Source organism: Zootoca vivipara, chromosome 10 (genome assembly GCF_965207765.1).
Source record: "Zootoca vivipara chromosome 10, rZooViv2.hap1.1, whole genome shotgun sequence".
Lineage (NCBI taxonomy): Eukaryota > Metazoa > Chordata > Lepidosauria > Squamata > Lacertidae > Zootoca > Zootoca vivipara.
Genome location: NC_142593.1, coordinates 10,913,450 through 10,936,094, shown reverse-complemented (window position 1 = coordinate 10,936,094; position 22,645 = coordinate 10,913,450). Strand labels below are relative to the sequence as shown.

At 43.5% G+C, this 22,645-nt stretch overlaps 1 protein-coding gene across 10 annotated transcripts in view; it reads left to right on the top strand.

Annotated features, from left to right (window-relative positions):
- The window catches only part of SEMA4D (semaphorin 4D), a 147,114-nt gene that overhangs the window by 55,340 nt on the left and 69,129 nt on the right, over positions 1-22,645 (top strand). For 9 of the 10 annotated variants that reach the window (XM_035099543.3, XM_088652914.1, XM_088652913.1 and 6 more), the window contains one exon: positions 17,422-17,544. The gene's annotated coding sequence lies outside the window, so the exon portion shown is untranslated. Of the gene's footprint in view, positions 1-17,421; positions 17,545-20,664; positions 20,779-22,645 lie in introns of those variants that run through there. The other variant, XM_035099541.3, reaches the window with a different exon arrangement.

Here is a 22,645-nt window from a genome sequence, read left to right as displayed (position 1 = left end):
AGACCAACTAAGATTGTCACTGGTATGAGCTTTCGTGTGCATGCACACTTCTTCAGATACACTGAAACAGAAGTCACCAGACCCTTATATATATTGGGATATATATTACTCAGAACGGTGGTGGAAATGGGTAATTGGTGTGGTAAACCTGTTGATGACTGTTAACAACTGCAATTGGTCTTACAGGAAAAAGCAAGGGGTGAGATGGCTAAAAATAGCTTTGTCATGTATAATGAGATTAGAATCCAATGTCTCTATTCAGACCAGGTCTCTCAATGGTTTTAAGTTTGGTAATAAGTTGCAATTGAGCAACTTCTCTTTCCAGTCTATTTATGAAATTCTTTTGTAATAAGACAACTACTTTGAGATCTTGCATAGAATGTCCTGGGAGGTTGAAGTGTTCTCCTACTGGTTTCTCCATCTTGTGATTCCTGATGTCAGATTTATGTCCATTAATCCTTGTATAGAATGATGTAATGGGAGTTTCTTAGCTGGCTAAGTGGCTATAATTGCCTGGGTGTACTTGAAGGGCTGCCGTTTAGTGCTAGAAGGTGCAGAATATGCTATTTTGGTATCTGGCAACAGCGGCGGAGCATATCCCTGCGCTGCCCGGGGCGGGCGTGTAGGGCTCACCCCCCAAGGGGCTATGGGGTGCGGAGGGCTCCCTCCACGTGCCTCAGTTCAGGGTTAGGAGAGGGCCGAGGAAGCTGTTGCCCACTCTCTGCCGCTGGGACAGGCCTGACCAGGGGGCGGAGCTGCGCCAGGCACAAGGACCGCAGCCAAGGCGCAGCTATTTCTGACGCGGAGCCAGGTTTTGAGGAAGGCACCAACTGCAGGGGCGCCTGTTTGTGCCACCTCTCAAAATTGAAACCAGGGCCACGGCACCTGCCATGCGACGCCTCTGTTTGGCAACCTTGGGCAGTACAGTGGTACCTTGGTTCTCAAACACCTTAGTACTCAAACAATTTGGAACCCAACCACGGCAAGCCCGGAAGCGAGTGAACTTTTTTCGGAAGTCGAACGTGCTCTGTTTTGAGTATTACACTTTCTGATTTGAGTGCCACACTTCTGCTTTGAGTGTTAGGCTTCCGATTTGAGTGTTATGCTGAGGTCTGTCTGTTTTTGCTACTTATTTTGCATTTTTGTTTTTGCGGCTTTTTTGTGACTGTGGAACCCAGTTCAGCTACTGACTGATTGTGTAACTGCAGTACATTGTTTATTGCAGAGGTCAGCAACCTAAGGCCCATGGGCCAGAAGCGGCCTGTGGAGGTCGTTTGACTGGCCCACAAGCTGCCCCCAAGCCAAGCTGCCCGCTCGTGCGCTGCGCTAAACCTGCGCAGCGTGGCGCGGGGACTTGCTTCCACAGCGCCGAAAATCGTGTGCGCATGTGCGATCCAGCCCACGGCAGGATCTCCACGGGGCCGATCCAGCCCAGGCAAGATAAATCCTGCTGACCCCTGGTTTATTGTTTTCATTTTATGGACCAATGGTCTCGTTAGATAGTAAAATTCATGTCAAATTACTGCTTTAGGGGTTGCTTTTTAAAGTTTGGAATGAAGTAATCCATTTTGCATTACGTTCTATGGGAAATCACGCCTTGGTTTTGGAACGCTTTGGTTTTGGAAGGGAATTCCGTGCTGAACTAAGCTTCCTCTGGATGATCTCTGCACAGGAACTTGAATGACTGGAACAAAATATTCGGGCACTGGATTGATGGCTTGCATTTAGTTTAAGCAGATAGCTTTTGAAGTGTGAGTAGCTGGATCCCCTTCGCTAAGCTTAGCCTGGCACCGCCACCTTTTGCTTTTAAAAATGCGGTGTCAAGCCACATTAACAAATGGCCTCCAATCCTGTCAAGGGCATGCTGGAAATCTTGAAAATGGGGGTCATTGCAAGTGCAGCAGCATAATGGCTAGCAGTCAATTTGCCGTGATGCTGAGGGCAGGCTGCTAATCTTTTAAGCAATATCGGAGCTAAAAATAACTTGTTTTATTTTAATTTTAAAAAATGAGTTGAAGCTAAAAAGCTTAATAGCAGAATGTCATAAATACTTTCCTTTCTTGAGCAATATTAGAACATTAGCTTAGTTCAGTCATGGAAGAAATGGTTTATTATGACAAATACCTTACACATGCTGTGAGGTGTTCAGAACAAGCAGCTCACCAAAAAGGTTCTTTTGGTTCCTACAGAAGCTACAATACAAACGTTTATTTCAAAATCTGCCCTCAGGGTGACCCTGCAACTGATGGGTAATAAAAGTTTGTGTGCGCATGCATATTCTCTCTCTCTCTCTCTCTCTCTCTCTCTCTCTCTCTCTCTCTCTCTCTCTGAACAAAGCTAAAATGAAGCCTGTGTTTTAAAATGATTTAAACTTCTGCCTAATAAATGATAATCGACAAATGAGCTAGCGGATGAAAGGTTTCCTAGCAACAAGTGCTGGGAGAAATGGCAGTCTGGATTTAGCTGGTCTTTGTTTTGCTAGGCTGGGTTGGTGTCATAGCCCAGTTCTGTCATAGCCCAAGCTGGTTTTTTTTTTTGCAACTACTGTGAAGAGAAACTCTGCTTGTTGCATGTGGTAATAAGGCATGCCAATGGTTTTGGTTTTTTTTTAAATGTGACATTTCATGTGATTACTATATTTAGGCCAGCTAATTAATGTAAAGGCTGGACTGGATGAATCCCAAGCCGGAATTAAGATTGCAGGAAGAAATATCAACAACCTCAGATATGCAGATGACACAACCTTGATGGCAGAAAGTGAGGAGGAATTAAAGAACCATTTAAAAGCATCAGGAATGCTTTGATGGTTTTTCCTGCTTGGCAAGGGGTTGGACTGGATGGCCCTTGTGGTCTCTTCCAACTCTATGATTCTATGATTAATGAGGGTGAAAAAGGAGAGCGCAAAATATGATCTGAAGCTCAACATCAAAAAAACCAAGATCATGGCCACTGGTACCGTCCCCTCCGGGCAAATAGAAGGGGAAGAAATGGAGGCAGTGAGAGATTTCCTTTCTTGGGTTCCATGATCACTGCAGATGGTGACAGCAGTCACGAAATTAAAAGACGCCTCCTTCTTGGCAAAGACAAACCTAGACAGCATCTTAAAAAGCAGAGACACCACCTTCCCGACAAAGGTCTGTATAGTTAAAGCTATGGTTTTGCCAGTACAGTCATACCTCGGTTTATGACCGCCGCGGTTTGCGACCGATTGGTTTGCAACTGCCGCGGACCCAGAAGTGTTTACACCCAGGTTCCGCAGTATGCAGATGAGCAGAAGCGCTCTATTGGCGCTTCGCGCACGCGCAGAAGAGCTGCTCCGTTTACGACATACTCGGGGAGCGACTGGCTCCCCGGAATGAATTGCAGTCGTAAACCAAGGTATGACTGTGGTGATGTATGGAAGTGAGAGCTGATCGCCGAAGAATTGATGCTTTTGAATTATGGTGCTGGAGGAGACTCTTGAGAGTCCCATGGACTGCAAGAAGATCAAACCTATCCATTCTGAAGGAAATCAGCCCTGAGTGCTCACTGGATGGACAGATCCTGAAGCTGAGGCTCCAATACTGCAAGAAGATCAAACCTATCCATTCTGAAGGAAATCAGCCCTGAGTGCTCACTGGATGGACAGATCCTGAAGCTGAGGCTCCAATACTTTGGCCACCTCATGAGAAGAGAAGACTCCCTGGAAAAGACACTGATGTTGGGAAAGATGGAGGGCACAAGGAGAAGGGGACGACGGAGGACGAGATGGTTGGACAGTGTTCTCGAAGCTACGAACATGAGTCAAACCAAACTGCGGGAGGCAGTGGAAGACAGGAGTGCCTGGCGTGCTATGGTCCATGGGGTCACGAAGAGTCGGACACGACTAAACAACAATGAATGTAAAAGGGAAATAATACATCTTCCTTATATGCTAAGAAGTGCTGCTGTGGTGCTTTTTTATTCCAAAGGCTCCTTGCATTTGCTTTCTGATACTAGGGAAAGTAGTGACGCGAGTCTTGGGTGGAGAAGACTTCAGATGTTGGAAGGCACAAATTTTAAAAAAATTCATAAATTTATGTGGTTGTTTGAAGCTAGTTCCTTATTCATTTCACTACTGTACTTGCATTTGCAAAAAACAGCAACAACCCAAACTGTTACGCCTATTCAAAAGACGAAGTGCGCAGTCTGGTTTCTCATGCAAAAAACATGATTACGAAATTTAAGCAGTGGTGCAATTCAAAACACAAATCCTTCATTTCCTGACTCTTTAGTATGTCTTGACCTTGCTGTAGAAACAGGTGTTCGCAGATAGCAGCTTCTATATGACATCATCTGGATTCATAATTCCGAGAAGAAGGATTTGAGGGGAAGTGTTAGGAAGATACGAATCAAGGAGTCTTCTATTTCTCTCCTACACTATGCAAATTGGACTGATACAGTGCACAGTAGAAGCCAAGGCTGCTCTGCTCTCCACATGTCCCTCCCTCTTACTGAGAAGGAGAAGGTCAAGGTAGCAGGAGCTATTCATGGTGGAGACTCATCAAATGAACCAGTCCCTCCAGTGCTCCTGCACTGAGCTCCCACTACCTTCCTTGACCTTTTGGTTAGCGGCAGTGATGTGTGTTGTTAGGAAGGCAGGAGAACAATGCAGCCCCAGTCACGCCGTCCTGCCGTCCTATTGATTGTATACATTTTATTTATTGTTAATCGGTACTGAAGGCCAACCCGGCCAAAAGCACGTTGGTTACTGGTTCGTTTTGAGCACCATTGCTTACCTTTTTAAAGCCCTATGTGGCTCGGGTTACCTGAGGAAACACCTGCCTCCCGAAGGAATATGTGCTCCATATCAGCCTGTCCACACCTCAGATCATCGCTTCCCAACCTTGAGTCCCAGGTGTTGTTGGACTGTAACTCCTCTCAATCCAAACCAGTATGGTCAGGGATGATGGGAATTGCGCTCAGACAACATCGGGGCATCCAGGGTTGGGGAAGACCGCACTAGATCATCATCTGACATTGTCCTCCAGGCACCATTACCATCAGAAGTGAGGTGGGTGGCAGTGGGAGAAAGCGTTATCATTGCTGACACCCCGTTCATGAAATTCTATCCCCAGGGAAGCTCACCTGGTTGCCTACTTTGTTACTTTTGTTGGAAACAGGTGAAAACATTACTTTTTCTCAGCTTAACTATAATAGTTTATAATAGTTTATTATTTGTACCCCACCCCATCCATCTGGGTTTCCCCAGCCCCTCTGGGCAGCTTCCAACAAAAATTAAAATACATTAAAATGTCACACATTAGAAACTTCCCTAAACTTCCCTACTTGTTACACCACGGATGATTTTATTACCACAAGGTTTTTCTTCACTCTTTTATGCTTTTTAATTTAATAAAATGTAATAAAAACCACAGGGTTTTTATTCACTTTTGTATGCTTTTTAATCTTGTAACTATCTTGTGATACATATATTGTATAAGGCATCCTGAGAATATTTACATTCAGTGAGTGTCTGTGTAATTGTTCCCTGTGGCACTGCTGTTGCTCATACCCTTTTGGTGAATCTCTTCTTACTTGTTTCTTCTTGAATGCTGAATCCAGCCTCTCTGTTTGAAAGCTTTAATCAATAATAATGAGCAAAAGCGCAGGGAGCTCCGTGAACTGCGGTCTGTACTTTCTGACTCCCAGGACTGTCAGGCTCCATCTGTCATTTGTGACATCATAGCTGTGGGGCGTTCCTTAATTGTGGCTGCAAAACCCAGGTAAATGATAAACACTTTGCCAACTACAATGCACTGAATGGACATGCTTAATGCAGCTGTTTTGTCTTCCGTCAAAGTCCTGCTGTTTGCAAACTAAAGCCTACAAGGTAAAGAGCCCAACTTTCACCAAGCCAAGCTCTGGTTGCATCTGTTTGATTATGGACCAGTTGGAATTCAAGTTTCTGTCATATGTACAGTGGTACCTTGGTTCTCAAACGTAATCCGTTCTGGACGTCCGTTCCAAAACCAAAGCGTTCCAAAACCAAGGCGCGCTTTCCCATAGAAAGTAATGCGAAATGGATTAATCCATTCCAGACTTTTAAAAGCAACCCCTAAAGCAGCAATTTAAGAGGAATTTTACTACCTAACTAGACCATTGATCCATAAAATGAAAGCAATAATCAATGTACTGCACTATAAAATAAATAAGACAGTATTGTAGGTGATAAAAATCAAAATTAAAATTGTTTGGATGGGGGACTTTTACCCACTTCCGCATTCACACAGTCAATCAATCAGTAGCTGAACTGGGTTCCACACATTCACAAAAACAAATTAATTGGAAAAGCCTCAAAAACAAAAACGCAAAATAAATAGCAAAAATGAAAGAGCCAAACTCAATGCATTCTGGAAGTCCATCTGACTCCCAAAATGTCCGAAAACCAAGCTGCAGCTTCTGATTAGGGCAGGCGCCCCAGAAATAATACCCGACAGCTGCATCGGACGTTTGGCTTTCGAAAACTGGAATGTTTTCGGTGTTTGAGAACCAAGGCGTTTGAGTACCAAGGTACCACTGTATATAGTAGAATGGCAATGTGAATTATATAGGCGAGTGAGAATGACTTCATTTGCACATAACGCTAAACCAGTTCACGGCATCACAATAAACATGCAGACTCTCTTGGAGAAGAGATATTGATCACTTTGCTCTTCCTCAAGTCATTCTGCTGCTGAGCTGGGCTCAGCCATCACAAACCACAAGCTGCAACCAAAGGTTGTCCTGTGTTTTTGCAGCTCAAGATTTGACTGGGAGAGCTAGCCTAGGTTTGGACAGCAGCCAAAGCCAAACCATGGGTTACGTCAGCACAGCAGCAGAATAGCTAAAGGAGGAGCGAAGCAGCCATGGCCTCCGTTCTGGTAGGCCACATATTTGCAGTTTATGTGTGACCTGAGTGTTTTTGCTGTGCCGTTTTGCTTCTCAATTTCTCAAGCAAAACTGGACTCTGCACCTTGAAACTTGAAGCTCTTGTAACCAGATCTGCAGGAGCTTCTGAGTTTGTGTTTGTGAGGGTGAAATAATAGACTCAGTACCTGTCCCTCCCAGTAGCAGAATCTGGGATCAAAGCTATCAACACCCTTCTATGATGCATCTGGGATCAGGTCTCAGTTTTCTTTTCCCCTCCCTGTCTTGCCACATCACTTTATGCATGAAACACACATTTGTAAGCATGACTCTTAATAGTTATGGCAGCAGAGTCTTGGGATATGAAAATTCTTTTTATCTACTTTTCATATGTGCCTCTTTTTTCATCATCAGCTTGTCCTAATGGCTCTTCACACTGTATTTCATTTTGATTGGGTGGGGGAAAGCTCGTATTAGGCTTGGCAGGAGTTAAAATCCAGTGAGGCTGTTGTGCAAGTAGAGCTTCCATTAATCCCCACACAGGCATGCTCTTGCACAACTTGATATGAAATTTGAAGTGCATGTATTGAAAGATCTGCACCTGGGTTTGTGAACAGAGGACAGAGGCAAGTTATATGGTACAAAAATGCAGTAGATTTCTGATACCCAGTTATTAGCATAAAGGTCAAAGTGACCTATACTTCATGCCAACCCAAAGCTTTGTGTGAAGGAACAAACAGGGCTGTCTAAAAAGTGTTGTGATTTTTACGTTACTGCTTAATTGAGCTGATACATTTAAAACATGAACCAAAAAGTATTTATAAAACATGGCAGTACAGGTTTGTTTCACAATTTGCTCTCTGCAATTCTGTTCTGCTCTGTGCCTGCCGCTAAAAAATAATGGTGTTGAATTGCATAACGAATCCCCACAGTTTATACAGATTTCCTTTCCCCTCCCTACACACACACACTCAGCCAATTGCTGTTGTAAATCATTCCTTTCTTTTTGCAGATCAAATTAGCTGAGTCAAATTAGCCCCAGTCCTAGGCTCCTTTGGACTGTAAGCTGCTTGGAGCCAGGGACCTTGCTCCAGTGACGCGGGGCCTAAAACTTTATTTCTTTAAGGGAAATCTTCCGCTTTTATAAGTTCATTAGTAACAACCAATGGATTCCAATTGTAAATAAATATTAGGCAAGTTTGAGCATAGCTGCCAAGTCTCCCGTATTCCCCGGGAAACCCCCGTTTTTCCAGCTGTTGCCAGCCGAAAAAACGGATTTTTTGGTTTCCCCCCGGTTTTTTCTGGCGAGGCGGCCATTTTGGAACTGGGCGGAGCATGCTCAGAAGCGACTTTTGATGCTGCTCTGCCCAGTTCCAAAATGGCTGCAGTGCGACTTCTGGTGCGGCGGCCATTTTGGAACAGGGCAGAGTAGCATCAAAAGTCGCTGCTGAGCATGCTCCGCCCAGTTCCAAAATGGCGGCAGCGCTACTTCCGGTCGGCTACTTCCGGTCCAATCCCAGGTATGAGTTTGAGCATTTCACTGGTTTTTTTAAAGCTTTGTTCACTAAACACAAATGCAGTAAACATGCTAAATTATATCACTTTTCTGATGCAGACTGAAATAAATAAATGTAAATTACCCTAAATTTGCACAGGAAGGCTTTTTGGCTTGCAATTCGAAAATTTCCAGCAAACTCATGTCACTGTTTAACTCTTGTGTTACTCTGCGGTGTTTAAAATGCTGCAGAGCAAATGTATGGCTCTATGCCCTAATCTAGGCGCAATTACAGTGGTACCTTGGTTCTCAAACTTAATCTGTTCTGGAAGTCCGTTCCAAAACCAAAGCATTCAAAAACCAAGGCACACTTTCCCAGAAAAAGTTATGCAAAACGGATTAATCCGTTCCAGACTTTTAGAAACAACCCCGAAAACAGCAATTTAACTAACTAACGAGACCATTGATCCATAAAATCCATTCCTGTTTCTGATCTGGGCTCTCTTTCAAAGCACAGGCTGTTAATGTTTCCAGAAGGATTTGGCCTCAAGGAAATTGTTCATTCTTACTTCATTGGTAGCATTAAATTTGATTGTTATATAATCTGTATTAATTCTTTGGAGTTATTAGAAAGACAACAGGTTTGCAGCCTTTCCAGAACGTTCCCCTGTATTCTGTTTAGTAGTATTCTTCCCCCCCCCCCCTATTGTTTGTTTTTATAAGGAGAGCGAAGCCTCCTTGGGGTGCTTTTCCTTTTAGTTTTCTTCCTGTTCTTTGCTTTTGCCTTCAGGAAAATATGCAGAACTTTTTTGTGTGGAAGGGAGGATGAAAAACAAACAAGTAGGCAGATCTTCAAAACTACCTTTGTTTTCTTTTCGTGAATGCCACGATGCCATGCGGACTTTTTAATATAGAGAAGAATGTTCTTTGCTAAGTGGACATATTCCGTCATGGAAGGCTGGCACAAGAAAAGAATGCAAAACATCCTTGTCTGTCTATTGCCTTTATGTAAGGTGGACACGTGGGCCGTCTCCCCATCTGATGATGTTCTTGGGCCGCACACCGGTGGGTGTGACTTGTGCTGATCATGGGTCAGGCCTGTCAAGGAAGGCATGTATGGAAAGAATAAGGTTCATTTAAGCACATTGATTTTAATGGGTCTGCCCTGTGTATGACTGTCAACTACCATTGAGTATGTTTTTATGGAATGTGGCAGGTGGCGGCGAAAAGAGAGGACATTTGGGGGCGAAATCCTGCCTGCCCAGAGACTCTGTCTGAATCTGCCTTACTTTTCTGCCAACGGGAAAAAAACACCCCTCCATTTGTCCCCAAACCAGGGGCACCATGTGCCACTGTCCCATCCCCACCGAAGCCTTCCACTCCTGGGTTGTGTGGCAGGTTCCAGCTCTCAGTTTGCATTTCTTAGTACAGAAAGTATTTATCTGATGTGTAGAGATCTTTCCTATTCTAACTAATTCAAGAGGGTTTGGGAGGCTTCTCTGTGTGAAAGAAGCAAGCAGAAGGCTCATGATGTTTGGGTTATTCCTTCAGAGAAGCTGAGGACAGCTGGCTTAAACGGGTTCTGTTATCTCTTCTGTCAAGGTCATGCTGACTATAATAATAAGGCCAGAAGGAGCCTGTGTTTCACTTTCACTTTCTATCTCTTTTCCTTCTGGTGTGCTGTGCTGTACAGTACATAGTATGCTTAGCGTTCAGGTTTAGACTTCTTATAAGTTATTGTAAGTTTAAGTTAAGTCTGCTGCAACTGGATTTCTTATGGACGGTGCCAATCCTGAATGTTTTGGATTTGTGACCATTATGCTCATTTGCCTTCAGTAGCAGTAAAGCTCTGCTGGATGAAATGCAATTGCTTCTGGCCTATTCTTTTGGGAATCTTGTAATATGTTTAAGTTTTTACTCTGCTAACTATGGAATCTGCTCTCTCTCTCTCTCTCTCTCTCTCTCTCTCTCTCTCTCTCTCTCTCTCTCATTTTTATTCATTTTCCAATAAAAATCTTCCAATTATTAACAAATCAAATCAAACCAAATACATTACCACCAATTATATATTCCAAATTCAAATAATTTCGGGGGACTCCCCATGTCCTGGTTTCTAGAGGCAATATTGTTTGTTGATACAGTGGTACCTCGACTTACGAAGACGATCCGTTCCGCGGCGGTCTTCGTAAGTCGAAGTCTTCGGTTGTCAAAGCGCCCGTTCTGTGCATGCGTGGAGCGAGATTTTGCACCTCTGTGCATGTGCGGTGAAAAGACTTCAAGGGTTGTCGACTTTGTAAGTCGAAACCTTCGTAAGTAGAGTCATTCGTAAGTCGAGGTACCACTGTATTCTGCTTTCTTGCTTCTTGGTTGCAATTTCATGATTCTAATTGCCCATCTTCATCTTATCAGTCTGTCACTCTCTGGTATGTGACTCAAAATCTTGTTTTAACAGATCTTTAGATCTAATTAGCACACCGGAGGGGGGGGGCTTTTATTCCATATTTTTCTTGTTGGTTTATTTTGAAAAGTGGATCAAAATTAAGTAGAACTCCCATGACACCAGCAAGATCTCACGGGGCGCACGAGATCTCGCGGGAAGCTGCCGCCCCTTCTCCATTGGAGGCAGCGGGGCAGGCAAGACACAGAATTTAACAGAATTGCCTTTCACTTACCTCGGAAAAGTTGTGTTCATTAGTATTCTCTTGCTGTGGTTTGCCCCATATAGTTGGACTGCATTGACACCCCATGGCAGAACAGCAGTTGAGCAAGTCGCTATGAAGGCCTCTCAGGCAGGAGCGGAGAACCACTTGATGGCCGTTTTAGGTCCCAGGGTCCGGTGCGATAAGAAAAAGAAATAGTAGCCTTACCGTACAGTATAACCCTGTGGTTATTTTCACGGTTAAGCCTATTGTAAAAATACAAAAAAAAATATGGGAGTGTTAAGTTAACAGGTTTAAGTGTCAAGGAACATATTACTCACAGCAGACCGAAATGCAGATTTTTGTGGTTTAGCATTTCATTCCCTGGCAGAAGTTTCTTTTCGCAGATGTTCTCACTTTACTTTCATGCTTAAGCACAGCGTGCGCAGGACGGTTCTGTGGCTACCATTTTTAGAACGGTAGCAGTAGTAGTCAACACATACGTGCATATTTATAGTTAGTGAGGTTTGGGGCTGCAAGCCTTACGAGGACATTTTAAGTGTATGCAGGTTTTATTGTTGCATCCTCTGTGAACCTTGAAATAAGTTTGCCTCAACGAAACCCTGTCGTTTCAGACCTAATAGACACGGCGGTGGCCTCTGTTGTAAGGATGTGGTCGCCTAACTATATCTCTTGGAGGTGTGGATTCCTGTCCAACTTGCTCTGCTATTGCCCCCTTTGGGAATTAAGTTTCTGGAACCATCCCATGGCTCATGAGCTATGGAATCTCTGGGGCACAGCAAAATGCCTGATATTGGAAGATTTTTTCCCACCTTCGACAATTAAGTGCATTGCAAACTTGCACTCACTGTCCTTCATCAAGTTAGGAGAACTACACTGGGAATGTGAAAAAGGCGGCTATGTAACTTTTTTATCTGTCTTCACTAAAAGTGAATGAATGTGTCCTAGATACTGGTTCCCCTAGAAAGCTGCCACGAGATTATTGCAAACAATAAATAAATTTATGCAATTTTTTTGGGGGGGGCATTCTAGAGTATGTATTCACTACTGTATTAGGATTTTAGTGTTTGGGGGGGGGGTAGAGGCTGTTCTTTCCCCAATGCCTAATTTCCCCCAGAGCTTTTATTTTGGCAGGGTTTTGAAATTTACAAGCACTTAGATTTAGGGGTTGGATATTTGCCTGTGTCTCCTAGTAAGGAGGCATAAACAGGAAGCAAAAAAGAGAGAGGTTTATAAATGCTGTAATTGCATCTTGGAGTTTCTTTTCCTTTTATATATTTGGACGCTTTGAACATTGCACTGCAAAGGTGTAATTATTCCAGCTTTTATAATGAATCTAGAACGTTGTTGTAATTCATATAACAGAGCCTTAAGAAAACTTAAGTTTCCTTTGAAGATCACTATTATGCTATTCTATTTAAGTTTTTCCAGGCTTTCAGTCATTCATATTCAAATGGATTTCCCCCATTCCCTGTTGGTGTGATGCAGTTGCCCAAATAATTAGTGGTTTGTTTTTCTTCAGTGATAATAAGCTGTGTGGTTGGTCACATGACCTCAATATCTACAGTAGCCTTTGTCAACCTGGTTGTAGTCCTTTTCCCGGACTACAACTCCCAAGAGCCCCTGCTACCGGTAGTAGCACCTGATTAAAATGGTGCTTACCCAGGATTTTGCTGGTATCTAAATGGCTGATTAAATTAGTTTCTGTGAGTGCTTTGACAGCTGGTTGTGTGTGCTATTACGAGCTGCTTTTATACATGAAACTTCTGTAATTTGGCTCACACGTGCAACTTTCAGTCACAGCTGTATTATAAAAATATGCTTTACACATCAATGGACCAAGGCTGATGGGAATTGCTGTCCAAAATATCTGAAGAGGCATCATGTAGGTGAAAGCTGATCTACAGTAGAGTAATGCCCATGAGTAAAGGTAAAGGGACCCCTGACCATTAGGTCCAGTCGTGACCGACTCTGGGTTGCAGCGCTCATCTCGCGTTATTGGCCGAGGGAGCCGGCGTACAGCTTCCAGGTCATGTGGCCAGCATGACTAAGCCACTTCTGGCGAACCAGAGCAGCACACGGAAACGCCGTTTACCTTCCCGCTGGAGTGGTACCTATTTATCTACTTGCACTTTGATGTGCTTTTGAACTGATAGGTTGGCAGGAGCTGGGACCGAGCAACGGGAGCTCACCCCGCCGCAGGGATTCGAACCGCCGACCTTGTGGTCAGCAAGCCCTAGGCTCTGTGGTTTAGGCCACAGCGCCACCTGCGTCCCACCAATGCCCATGATTAGGTGCATCTAAAAGGACAAAGAAGAACAACCCTCATGTGGTGAAAAATCTCAAAGTTTTTAATTAAATCTTTGTAAGTTATGAAGAGATTTAAAGTTTAGGGTAAGTGTGCACCTGGTTTGTGCACCTGTACAGTGGTACCTCGGGTTACAAACACCTCGGGTTCCAAACACTTCAGGTTACAGACTCTGCTAACCTGGAAGTAGTACCTCGGGTTAAGAACTTTACCTCAGGATGAGAACAGAAATTGTGCGGCAGTGGCACAGTGGCAGTGGAAAGCCCCATTAGCTAAAGTGGTACCTCAGGTTAAGAACAGTTCCAGGTTAAGAACGGACCTCCAGAACGAATTAAGTTTGTAACCAGAGGTACCACTGTATATAGGACCTATGCGCTGTTGACTCCCAACTCTTTCTCTCCTGTCTCTAAACCCAGTTAAAAAAAGCACACCAGTGCAAGTAGATAAATAGATACCGCTGTGGCGGGACAGTAAACGGCGTTTCCGTGCGTTCTGGTTTCCGTCACAGTGTCCCGTTGCGCCAGAAGCGGTTTAGTCATGCCAGCCACATGGACAAATGCCAGTTCCCTCGACCTAAAAGCGAGATGAGCACTGCAACCCCAGAGTCGCCTTTGACTGGATGTAACCGCCCAGGGGTCCTCTACCTTTACCTACCCTTCACCTGCTTGCTGAAGTCTGAGATGAGCTCTCCAGACAATGTTTTCACTGATGCCGTTTTCCCGACAGTTGGTCCAAAGCCTGTCTTCATGCCTTCGTACATTTCTCGAGTGTTGGCGCTGTCAGCAGCGAGTTGAATGCCCGGCACGGCTTTAGCCAGCAACCATTGCCGCTGGGCAGCCGTTCCTTAGTATGGACTTTTGCGAAAAGAGCCTGTAGAGAAATGTGGGAACGAGACATGCGGACTTCTGAACAAACATTTATGCAGATCATAAAGATGGAGTGGTTCATCCGTCACTACCTCAGAGTGGTTGACTATTCCCAAGCACACACCTCTCCCTCTAGGCGGACGTGGCTTAAAAAGGGATAAATGAAGGGGGTTTTCTTTGGAGTTTATTTGCAACATGTTGTCTTGACGGCCTGAGATTCATTTCCCAGTGTGCTTATATGTGTAACTGTGTCAGAGTTCCTGGCACGCTGTGAATAGCAATTTATTTCTACAGTTTTGATTTCTGGGCAGGCAGGAAGCCAATGGCTGATATTAAGTGCTGGAAGGCCAGCTCTGCGTGTAATAATAGAGCCTATCCTCCCTTGCACTCATTTGAACTGAGGGCAGCGTTCTCAATTCACAGGCTTGGCATTGGGGGAACGATTGCTGCCGCAGGCCCATTAAAGTTAACATGTAGTAATCCCACAAACGACTTTTTAGTAACCATCTGAAATAGTCCATCCAGGGGTAATAGATGGAAATAGCCTTGCTGGGCAGCCTTCTGCATATCAATGAAGCACTCTTCACTGGTCTAGTGCAGGACTTGTTTATTGCAGCCCTGTAAGAACTACAGGATATACAAAAATGGCATAGATGTTGGTGGGTGTTGCTGGTTGCTATTTATCATCTCATAAACTATTACTGTTGTTAGCTTAGCCCAGGGTGCGTAGACTCAAATTGTCTATGTAGGTGGTGTTTTTTTTAAAGCTCTTGTAAAATCAGCTGCAATAAACATGCAATACTGCGTCTGGTGGGAGGATTTGAGATGAAAATACGAAGCCTATTTGGGCTGTGGGAGTCTCTCATTTGGTTCTTCAGCAAATGTTTTTCACTAGGTTGTAGATTGCTTGAAACATGGAATTTGAAGTGCGTGCAGTTTTCAAGGTTGCCAAACTATTTTTTTTTAAAAGGCAGTATAGCTGCTGGCCAGGAACACCTTACAATACCTATATATGTTGCTTTGTGGGGTTGTAGGCCCAGAGGAAGATGTGACTGAAATTTCTTGCGAAAGTACATTTGATGTGGCTAACAGTGTTTAAACACCTGTGCCTATATTAGTGTCGTTTTGTGGCAAGGGTGAACGAGTGTTTGTAAAAGTACGACTGAACAGCAAATGTATTGCAGAATGCAAAAAGATCTTGTATTTTGGTGAAACCAGTTTGAAATCTTAAAATTGTGTTTTGAGCTATAAGTTTTCAGTAGCATTGCTGAGCAAGAGTCTCAGAAGCTAGAGTAATCATTCAGTAATATAGACTGTAAACTTCCATTGTAAGTAGAGCTTTGTCTTGCAAATCAGATGTTGGAGGTATAAACTGCTGATTATATTGTCAAACAGCAACAGAAGCAGCAAAACATTTAACATTTTCAGATAATGCTAGAACATGTGTGTAGTACATGTGTGTGTATGTGTGCCTGCGTGTGCACAAAGACACTTCAAATTTTGTTCATAATTTACAGTGCAATATGCATGTCTGCTTGGTGGAGTAAGTTTTATTCACGGGAAAATGGGTATAAGATTGCAGCCTTAGAGAGGAAGCACCTTCTCTCGGTTTCTAAATTACTGGTTGCATTTGATGGGACCCAAAAGAGTAACCAGGGCAAAGTTTCTTAGCAAGACATTTCCCTTCTGAAAAGCTTTCCTACATTCCTTCTCCTGCTTCTTTTTTGTAGCCTTTGTTCTTTGAATTCTCTATAACACTACAGAGTTAAATCCTCTGGCAACAGCTGTTTCATGCCATTTATAATCAACCCTGTCATGAATTAATGCAACTCGATACTATTGTTGACTATCCAGAAAGCCTTGGAATACTTAACGGTGTGATTATTTCAAAAGCTGAGATACCTGTGTAATAGCTGCAAAAGTGCTTTGATTCCACTCACCCCCTTTTAAATATGTTTAAAAGCCACCAAGGGGGGGGGAGGGGGTGTTAAAGTGTGAATTAAGCATTTGCTTTTCCTAAAAGCAGCTTGGCAGAAAAAGCACCCTGCACTTAATATGGCTTTTGCTACATTAGATGATCACAGCTGACTATCCACTTTGCTCACCCATTTCTTGGGTTGTCTGGGATTCCTCCCACTTGAAATGAACTTCCAACTGGAATCCATTTGAGTTGCTAGAGGAATTGCTATTGCTTTTATTGGGCGCAGGCTTTCATCATACTGCTTTCTTGCCTGCCTCTCATTTCTTGAGTACTAAACATTTGGCCGCTATATCTTGTCACGGTTGTAGACTTGTCAGGTTTACGAGCCTACTAACTTTGAATGTAAATATCAAATGGTACGGCCTACCCACTCGCCTGTGTCGTACTTCAGCTTTTGTACCAGAAATGGTTTGTGTGTGGTACCAATGACAAATTGGTGATCGGCTGCATATAAATACAGTGGTACCTCTACTTACGAATAACTCTACTTACGAATGTTTCTACTTACGAATGGAGCTCCGTCCGCCATCTTGGATGCAATTTAGATAGGATTTTTTCTACTTACGAATTTTTAGATATGGCTGCTTCTACTTACGAATTTTTTCTCCCAATGCATTCCTATGGGATTCGACTTACAATTTTTTTTCGACTTACAAATGTGCGTTCGGAAACGCATTAAATTAGTAAGTAGAGGTACCACTGTACTGCCATTTGGGAGTCCTAAAAATTATTTCGGAAGACGTCAGAGCTTGAATATCAGAAACCCTGTATTAAATAAGATTGTCAAGTTACACCAGTGTAGAGCTTCATTGAGGGTAGGGGGTTGTTCACCTGTGCAGAATATTTATTATTTCTTTATTTTATTTATTAAATTTGTATATAATCCTATACCCATGTCTCAGGGCGGTTCACAACCCTGCACATTGTGAATTGAAACCATTGTGCCTCCTGATTATCTGCATGTAGACTGGGACCGTGGCAGAGCCAATACAGGCTGCGTTTTATTTGTGTATCACTCACATTTCCAGTTTCTGCCTAGCTAGGTGGGGAACCTGAAGCTCTCCAGATGTTGTTGGACTAGGCTGTATTGCATGAAAACCATTTTCTAGATCAAATTCAATCGGTGTTTAGGCCTAGTATTGGCACGGCAACGTCTTAGGTTGCCCTGCATGATTACCACATGGGTGGGGTATATTATTATTATTATTGTTGTTGTTATATATATATTTTGTTTTCTTTAACAGTACTGAAGATTTCTGGGCTACCTTGCTGGACCTCATTTACTATGCCATAAAGAAAACAGATACTTAAAGAGTTAATTCGTGGGAAGGAAAATAGAAAAAACGCACACATCCAAATGGTGACAGGTACTGTATTATATAATCTTTTCAATTTCACTTCCATTTTCCCCCACCCTTTGTGTGTGTTAATATTACACACAGATCTGTCAAAGTAAGTTAATTGATGGTTAGGAGCTTTCAGTGGGGATTCTTTTTTGAACTCTTACCCTTATTCTTGATGTTTCTCCCCATTACATATAAAGCAGGGATAGAGATGTAGACCTTTGACAGATGGGCGGAGACCCTCACCTGTCAGTCATCTGATGTCAATATGGCGCCAGGTGAAAACTTCCAAGACATTTGGTGTAGCTGCCAATCAGCTGGTCTGTCCTCTTCCCAGTGCAGTTTGGATTTGTGGGAAACGCCTTCACGGGCCAAATTGGGAACCTTTGCTGGGCCTAATTTGACCTGCAGGCAACAGGTACCCAACCCTGACATAATGTTACTTTCTCAAAAGCCTTAGGTCTGATTTTAACATGGAGTAAATCCGCAGGTGGCGCTGTGGTCTAAACCACAGAGCCTAGGGCTAGCTGATCAGAAGAATCCCCGCGACGGGGTGAGCTCCCGTTGTTCGGTCCCTGCTCCTGCCCACCTAGCAGTTTGAAAGCACATCACAGTGCAAGTAGATAAATAGGTACTGCTTTGGTGAGAAGGTAAATGGCATTTCCATGCGCTGCTCTGGTTCTCCATAAGCAGCTTAGTCATGCTGGCCACATGACCTGGAAGCTGTCTGCGGACAAACGCCGGCTCCCTTGGCCAATAAAGCAAGATGAGCACCACAACCCCAGAGTTGCCTTTGACTGGATTTAATGGTCAGGGGTCCCTTTACCTTTTAAATCCCCACAAGGCTTCCCCTATGTCTGTTTCACAGATTTCACTGTTCGTTTGCATGGGCCCTCACACACTAAGGGAGATGGTATTTATCCTGTATGGATAAACAGCAATCTTTATTCTGAGGGAACATGAGGTACCTGCTTTGCTGATGCTAAACAGGCCTGGGACTAGTTGGTGCCTGAATTCAAAGATATCCTGGAAACCCCATCTTGAGTTGTGTGATGGGGGGGGGGGGGTAAGACAAGTTATATATAGCTCAAGCAAATAAACATCAGATTTCACCACATTGAAGGTGTGTGCATACTATACAAAGGATACAATAAAAATTGTATCTTAGTCCAATTCTGCAGTCAATGAACTTTTCATGGCAGTTGAGTTTTGAGTCTTTGCCTTCCTGGTGCAGAAATATGCTTCAAATCACACAGGCAGTGTTCCAGATATTCCAGTATTCTGTAGAAAGAGCGCCTGGGTCCCACATTGACTTTGTGTTCATCCCTCCTGATCTCCAGTCGCTTCTCCTTTTTATTCTTACCTTTCACCCTTCTCTGAATACAAGTCATGTACAAACAGAGCTCATTTTGTGTGGCTTATTCTGATTATATCTTTTTTTACTCCACCCCAAATTCAGTTGCTGACAATGCTACCAATGTTATGTCTTCTAACATATGTAGTGATATTTGCCCGGTAGAAAGAATCTTAGATCCAGATTCTTCCAACAACTTGACTCTTAGCACAGTGAATCTCGCAGCTTAATTTGCTGTTAAGTTTACTGATTTACAGAGTGGATTCTAGCCAGCTTCTTTTTCTGTTCATTCCCCGCCCCCCAGTGGCTCTACTATTCTACATTTCCCCTTTCCCCTGTTTTTGTTTGCATATCTTTAAAAGTGTTCATTGGCGCATGGATAGCGCTGTGAAATGTATGACTCAAAACCCCCTTTTTATGTCAAGAATCATAATAGTCCTTTACTTCTCTCTTTAAAAATAAGCAAATCTTTGTGTTAGAAATGTTTTTGTTGCTGTGGTAGCGATACAATAATGAACCTCAGTTGGGCTCTGTGATGTTAATTTTATGGGACAAGCACTTTATGGATTCTTCTGCCCCCCCCCAACAAAAAAATCCAAGTAGTCCATAGTGCAGAAAAGGATCTGCCATTGACGTTGTCAACTGACTTTTCTTTTCTGAAATTGTTTTACTTGGCCTTTACAATTTAACTACAGATAACAAATTATTTACATAGATCATAAAGGTTGCATGCATTTACATAACTAATACATATCAGTTCACATTAAAACAACCGAGCAATAATATAATACTGGTTAGAGAAGATAACAGGTTTTTTTTGTGAACCTCTGAGGTTTTTTCTATAATGAAGTAGTATATAGATTTTATGAATTAAACAAACAAACAGCAATAGACCCGACCATAGTCTCAAAGTAAAATGGCCTGGTTAGCTGAATTTTCTGATATACTGGGTATCTTTCTTCACTGCAGAAAACCTCTTATGTGCTTATGTGCTTATGTATCGGAAAGATCAGTAAACTAGTGTCATTGGCATTATATGGATGCTAATTTCTGACCTTTTTTCTCTAGCAATGAAAAACTTGTTTCTTTTCATGTTGAAGTTGCATATTATTTCTAATACGAATAGAATTTATCTTACTTCTAATACAATTGGATATTATAACTAATAGAACCTACCTTCCTTGATGTTTTCTATTACAACTTTTAGTTGTGGTTTGTTGTTGTTTTAAACCCAGCAATAAAAATAAATTGTTTAGGTAGGTCCCTTAAGGACCCCCACTCCAAGATCAGGGCATGTTTCACTTGTTAATCCTGACCAGCCAGTTGTCTGGCAAACCAAAATATTCTTAGGTATCTCAATTCACCTGTGTGGCATTTTTGTGGGTTGTTGTGGTTTTTTTTTTAAAAAAAGCACACACCACTTTTGGGAATCAGTGTCTTAAAGTTGCAGGAAAACGAACTAGTACAATGTGAATGTCTGGAATGAACCAGGTAAGGGAGGGGTAGGGGAACTTTCCTAAGAAAATGAACAGTAATTTCATGTGACAGATGAAAAATACTGCTTTTCTTTCTGCCAACGGAAGCCGTTCAGCTAAACATCATGAAAACTTCTCTGTCTATGTGTATTGAACTTTGTACTCCTCAAACAAGCTATTTGTGGCTTTGACAACCATATAATTAAACAATTATAGAGCTGGAGTTTCATTTGGTAAAATAGCCTGCATAGTCACTTGTCTGGAAAGGCTGTAGTACTTGCACAGTAATGAATGACTTAAATAATACTTCTCGGCAACTAATGTCTGTCAGGATGAGATCCTTAACTCGAGACCTCTTAACCCATCTTGACAAGCATCTCCCCAAGAACTCTGAGGCCCTTGTTGCAGGACTTTCCACTCTGTAAATAGGTATGAGTGCATGTTGTTTTCTCTCCTCTATTATCTAGCTTCTTCCATTGCCCTCACAGCATGTTGAACCCTGTAAGGAATGATTGTTGAAACACTCTGTTAACTCTTAGGAAGGCTAAGGCTTTTTTTTTGTGAATGGCTAAAGGCCAGTGGTCCTGTTTAGCAAATAACTGAATCCAAATGGCAGTTGTCTGCCACTGCTAAATTAAAGGGCCCCTGACCATCAGGTCCAGTCGTGTCCGACTCTGGGGTTGCGGCGCTCATCTTGCTCTATAGGCCGAGGGAGCCGGCGTTTGTCCGCAGACAGCTTCCGGGTCATGTGGCCAGCATGACAAAGCTGCTTCTGGCGAACCAGAGCAGCACATGGAAACGCCGTTTACCTTCCCACCGGAGCGGTCCCTATTTATCTACTTGTACTTTGATGTGCTTTCGAACTGCTAGTGGGCAGGAGCTGGGACCGAGCAAGGGGAGCTCACCCCGTTGCAGGGATTCGAACCGCCGACCTTCTGATCAGCAAGCCCTAGACTGTGTGGTTTAACCCACAGCGCCACCTAAATTACTACTGGCTAATTGCAACAGTTGTCCAATGCTATATCCCTTGGATTGATAGAAAAATATATTTTAGATGCTTTTGAAGTAGCATGCAGAATGACTTCCGGGCAGAAAGGTTGTACAGTGGTCCCTCGACTTGCGAACATAATCCGTTCTGAATGCACATTCGTAGGTTGAAAAGTTCGTAAGTTGAAATGCGGTTTCCCATAGGAAAAAAAATATTCAAAAAAAATCGTAGGTCGAGGAAACTGCATTTTAAACCGCCGACGGTTTCCGTTTGGATGTAGAAAAATTCGTAAGCGTGCGGCCATTTGTCCCGTTCGTAAGTCGAAACCTATAGATGTCGAGTAATTCGTAAGTCGAGTGAGCACTGTAATGCCATTTTCAGAGTCTGTATCCCTGCCCATTTCCTTAAAGCTAAACAATACTTTTGCATTGTTCATACACTGGGCAGCCTTCACCAGTCAGTTGCCCTCCAGGCAACTCCTAACATCTCTAACCATTGACCATGCTGGCTGGGCTGATGGGAGTTGTAGTCCAAAATATTTAGAGGGTACCAGGCTGGTGAAGGCTGACCTAGGAGCACCTCCATGTTCTTTTGGACGATAGGCACATGACCTCCATGCATACACATTGCGGTTCGAGGACCCGCCCCCCCGCAAGAAATAAAGACACAGTGACACGTGGTATTAAGGTTAATGGGTAGAATAAGGCCACAACTTTATTGGTTAAAGCAAGTGAGAGGTATTGGCTTAGGCATTGGACTCCCTAGCAAGCGTGACTCCACCCCGCTCGGCGGGGGGTCATATCAGGTTAACACCCCAAGGGAGGAGCCTGTTGATGCAAATACAACTGAAAGCTCCCCCTGGTGCCACCGGGGTCGTGCCATGGCCCTAGCCACCCGCAGGGCGTCGGACGGGATCCACGACCGCCGGATCCCTTAAGGGGATACCCCTATATGAGGAGGGTTGGATGATGGCCACAACCAGTCCTCGAACACACCAGACAACTCCATATTCCAATGCCTACCGCCAAATACCGAAGAAGAAGTTGTGACGAATTGCTACGAGGTAGGCGAAAAAACCAAGAGGCCGGTGCCAATTAGCCAATTGGAGAAAAAACTCCTACCCGGACCCTTTGGGCCACCAAAGGCGACCCAAAGGCGACCAACCGAAGTCCATAGCAAGGTCGAAATGTACCTGACTAAGGGACGACCTAAAGGGCGGGTGGGTGGGAGATCCGATGTGGTGCAGGGGCAAAGAGGGGCGATCTGGAGCCTGCCGCGCTATTTTAAAGACCTGTTAGCTCCGCCCCC